This window comes from Lycium barbarum, chromosome 6 (genome assembly GCF_019175385.1).
Source record: "Lycium barbarum isolate Lr01 chromosome 6, ASM1917538v2, whole genome shotgun sequence".
In the NCBI taxonomy this organism is placed as follows: domain Eukaryota; kingdom Viridiplantae; phylum Streptophyta; class Magnoliopsida; order Solanales; family Solanaceae; genus Lycium; species Lycium barbarum.
This window is the reverse complement of record NC_083342.1, coordinates 7,342,381-7,347,392: the sequence shown is the minus strand read 5'-3', so window position 1 is coordinate 7,347,392 and position 5,012 is coordinate 7,342,381. Positions and strand designations below refer to the sequence as shown.

Below are 5,012 nucleotides of genomic sequence, written 5' to 3'. Positions count from 1 at the left end.
TTTGTTTCATAACTCAGCTAATTACGGAACAATGGAGCTCTCCGAACAGCTAGTCTACAGACCGTGTCTAGTAGAGTCTTGTTTATGCTGTGTTGCATGCCACATTTATAAACAAGAAGCTACAGGACATTTAGGATGTTACCTTTCCATCCTACTTATCGAGTTTGCCTATAATAATAGCTACCATTCTAGTATCCAGATGGCACCGAATGAGGCCTTATATGGGAGGAAGTGCAGGTCACCTATTGGTTGGTTTGATGTTGGTGAGACTAAATTAATAGGTCCGGACATGATTCAGGAAGCCGTTGATAAGGTGAAGCTTATTCGGGAAAGGTTATTAGCAGCCCAGAGTCGACAGAAGTCATATGCAGATAATCGACGTCGACACTTAGAATTTCAGATCGGTGATTGGGTGTTCTTAAAGGTGTCACCCATGAAGGATGTAATGAGGTTCGGCAAGAAAGGGAAGCTTAGCCCGAGGTACATTGGGCCTTATCAGATCATTCGTAGGGTAGGCAAGGTTTCCTATGAGCTGGACCTACCATCTGAGTTGGAAGCAGTACATCCAGTCTTTCATGTGTCAATGCTTCGCAAATGTATTGGTGACCCTTCTAGAGTATTCCCCGTGGATGATGTCCAGGTGACGGAGGAGCTGTCCTACGAGGAAAACCCTATAGCTATACTTGATCGGCAAGTTAGAAGATTGCGTACTAAGGATGTGGCTTCCGTTAAAGTATTATGGAGAAATAACAATAGAGAAGAGATGACCTGAGAAGCCGAAGAGGAGATGAAGAATAAGTATCCTTACTTGTTCTCTACGCCTGCAGGTACTTTAAATTCCTCACTTGATTATATTGATTGGTAGATGAGATTACATGTCATAGCAATGAAGGAAACTTTCCCGAAGTTTTTATAAAACCTTATAGGACCAGTTTAACATTCGAGGACGAATGTTCTAAAGGGGGGAAGAATGTTATATTTCGTAATTTTGTACATTGGATTATTCGTGAGCTAATGGACATAAATTCAAGGACAAGATTATTTTTGGGATATGAGACAAGGACTTTTAATCCCGATTTTTAAAAAATAGCACGACTTGCTTGTAAATTTCAATTAGTGCAGAAATATTAGTGAAGAGTAGAGGATTAATTAGCCTAATTAGTGTATTAAGTGGGCCCCACCAAGCATGAATGACAAAAATCTGACCATGAATGATGGCATGCCTAGTGGGGCACGTGTCATCATGGCTGGTAGCATATCACCAATCATAATAATTAAAAATCTGATCATGAATGATGGCATGCTATAGTGGGGCACGTGTAATCATCTTGGGTAGCACATAACCTACTTTGTTGACCAACTTTTCAGCCAACTCATCTTCCAACACTCCCCAAAAATCTGAAATTGGAGAGAGAGAATTCATTTTCATCTTCCAACACTCCCCAAAGTTGAATTAAGAGAGAGAATTCATTTTCATCTTCCAACACTCCCCAAAGTTGAATTAAGAGAGAGAATTCATTTTCATCTTCAACCAAAGTTAAAAACTAAAGAAAGAGAGAGAGAGAACCATTCGGCCATGGCTATGGCAGATTTATGAAGCCACGGCCAGCCCTCCTCTTCACTACTAATTGATAATTTTCAAGTTGAATTGAAGAAAGGAATGGAAACTACAATAGCCATGGCAACTCTTGACCAGCCCAAGTTTTTGATAGCAAGGAATTAAATTTGAGGTAAGGTTTAATACTCTTCTACATGTGTTAGAGGTGGTTTGGACTTTGTATAAATTGATAGATGTGGAATTGGATGTAAAGAATTATGTGTGTTGATGCTAAGTTGATGTTTGGACCATGTGGGGGTTGTTCTAACTTAAAAATGGTAAATTTATTTTGATGTTGTTGTTGTTGTTGTTGTTGTTGTTGTTGTTGTCATGGATTAAATGATGAGAGTAAAGGAATTTGATGGCTAAAGTTGAAGTTATATTTATTTAGTGGGTTGTTTTAAGAACTTGAGTAATTAGAGGCTGTTTTTGGGCGTGTTGTTGTTCTTGTTGGATTGAAGGATTAAGTGTAGTATGATTATGTATTGTATTATTGTAATGATGGGTTGTTTGGAGCATGTTATTGGAAGGTCATTTTGATGAATTTCGTGGCTGTTTTGTGATAAATTTCATGGATGTTTTGTAATAAATTTCGTGGCTGTTTTGGGGCTGTTTTATAATAAATTTTGTGGCTGTTTTGGGGCTATTTGTTATAAATTTCGTGGCTTTTTTGTGGTGACATTTTGGGGGCTGTTTGTTGTAATTTTCGTGGCTGCTCTTGTTGAGTCGAAATGCAGAGATTATAGTTATGATTACGTACAATATATGTAGTGTAGTTGCTGGAGTATGGGCTGTTCATGATGGCTGGTCTAACATTGTTAAAGGGGATGAATTAATATAAGGAATTAGTGTATTAATCACTTTTGTTGTTGTGGTTGTTATACTCCATGGATGTAAAGATAAAGAATGATAGCAATGCTGTATATAGTGCATATGGGGCTGATTTTGTTATATCCTTGAGTTGTGTCTTATTATTGGTATTGTTGACCTTGTGTGTGAGTTGTGGATGTGTGCAAATAGTGGAAATGCTGCCCACTTGTTTTTATACAAAAACGAGTTATCGTTTGATATAGAACGTATACTAGTAACCACCAATTGACGGATATGCTACCATTGTTATAGGTTGAAGTACTAATCGAGACGAGTTTAAATTATTAAGTTGGTACGGACAACAAGCGGTATGTAAAGCTAACCCTTCCTTCTTTTGGCATGATCTTTATGAAACAAATAGACGACGTATATATATGACTCCAAAGAAGCTCCTATTCTTGGAGCCACTAGGATGGCTAATGTTCTTGATTTCCAGAAGCTATTTCATCATGTCTTAATACATGCGTATGATTCCAGCCATCATATTTTGGTATAATTCATATTTTGGTATAACTCATATTTTGGTATAATTCATGTTTTGGTATAATTCATATTCATTCGAAGGGTACTTGATATGACTATTGTCTTGATTTTCAAATGATGGTTCATTTTGACTATTCTATTGAGTCTCAGATATGATTTAGTTTGCACATGGTTTCTCACTACTCTGCTCGTGCATGCCTCAATATATCTTTCACTAAGTCCCGGGCCAGGATACGTTTTCGTGCACAGTTTCATTTCATTGTTCACCGAGTCCCTCACTAGAGGGCCGGGATACGTTATACATATATATGTATATGATGATGATGATGATGATGTGATGATAGCGCCGAGCCCCATGACGGGCCGAATATGGTATATGATGACTTTATTCACCGAGTTCCATAATGGGGTATGATACATGATATTGATATGCATGATTTTCGTTTCATAAGGCAAGTGTATTGCTATCTTTGATTGTCATACTTGACTCCTGTAATCTTTTATTCAGTTATGGTTTTCTTTATTACATTTCATGCTTTATATACTCAGTACATATCTCGTACTGACCCCCTTTCTTCGGGGGTTGCGTTTCATGCCCGCAGGTATGGATACTCGATTTGGTGATCCTCCAGCTTAGGACTCCTACTCAGCTGCCTTGGAGAGCTCCATTGTTCCGGAGCCTAGACTTTTGGTACAGATCTTTTGATGTATATATGTTTATCCAAGGGCACGGCGGGGCCTTGTCACGTTATATTTCACTACCGATACTCTTAGAGGCATGTAGACATATGTGTGGGTTGTGTATAAGTTTTGCTCAGTTGTGTCTATGTGATTTGCTATGGATATGTTCATATGTAGTAGCCGCCTTGTCGACTTGGGTATCGTATGACGCTTTGACTAATTGTGACTCCTCAGGAGACAGGTTGTCTTGATATATATATATATATATATATATACATGACGTTATGAACCTTTGGAGTTTTTGCAAGTTTCCATATTGTTCCTAGTTCAGTCTGAATATATCTAACAGGTGTATATACGAGTGTCCAGCTCGGGCACTAGTCATGGCCCACGGGGTTGGGTCGTGACAAAAGTGTATTTTTGTACGTTGAATTATTCGTAAGCTGAGGTGGGGTCCACATGTCGAGATGTTTTTTTAGAGACATATGTGGGTTGTATATAAGTTTTGTCCAGTTGTGTCTATATGATTTGCTATGGATATCCCCGTATGTAATGGCAGCCTTGTCGGCTTGCGTACTGTATTGGTATGTAATGGCAGCCTTGTCGGCTTGCGTATCGTATTATGTTTTGGCTAGCTGTGACTCCTCAGGAGACAGGTTCATGAAATGTGTCGTTATGAATCCTCGGTTGCTTTATAAGTTCCCTATAGTTTTTTGTTTCAGTCTGAATATATTTAACAGGTTTATATACGAGTGTCCGGTTCGGGCACTAGTCATGGCCCACGGGGTTGGGTCGTGACAATTTGTTATATCCCGTATTTTTGTACGTTGAATTATTCGTAAACTGAGGTGGGGTCCACATGTCAAGATTTTTTTTTAGAGACATATGTGGGTTGTATATAAGTTTTGTCCAGCTGTGTCTATATGATTTGCTATGGATATCCCCGTATGTAGTGGCAGCCTTATCGGCTTGCGTACTGTATTGGTATGTAATGGCAGCCTTGTCGGCTTGCTTATCGTATTATGTTTTGGCTAGCTATGACTCTTCACGAGACAGGTTCATGATATGTGTCGTTATGAATCCTCGGTTGCTTTATAAGTTCCCTATAGTTTTTAGTTTCAGTCTGAATATATTTAACAGGTTTATATACGAGTGTCCGGTTCGGGCACTAGTCATGACCCACGGGGTTGGGTCGTGACAGAAGTGGTATCAGAGTAGTTCATCCTCGGAGTGCCTACAGATCGTGTCTAGTAGAGTCTTGTTTATGGTGTGTTGCGCGCCACATTTATAAACAGGAAGCTACAGGACATTTAGGATGTTACCTTTCCTTTTTACTCTAGATCATGCGATAGAGCAAAAAGATAGGAAATGATATCCCTTA

The 5,012-nt window shown here is 38.9% G+C and overlaps 1 long non-coding RNA gene across 1 annotated transcript; it reads left to right on the top strand.

The window, feature by feature from the left end:
- Positions 1 to 1,383: 1,383 nt before the first annotated feature.
- On the top strand, positions 1,384 to 3,922 carry LOC132599513 (uncharacterized). Its single transcript, XR_009566851.1, has 3 exons — positions 1,384 to 1,730; positions 2,720 to 2,775; positions 3,553 to 3,922. It is a non-coding gene; the product is annotated as an uncharacterized LOC132599513 (long non-coding RNA).
- The last annotated feature ends 1,090 nt before the right edge of the window (positions 3,923 to 5,012 follow it).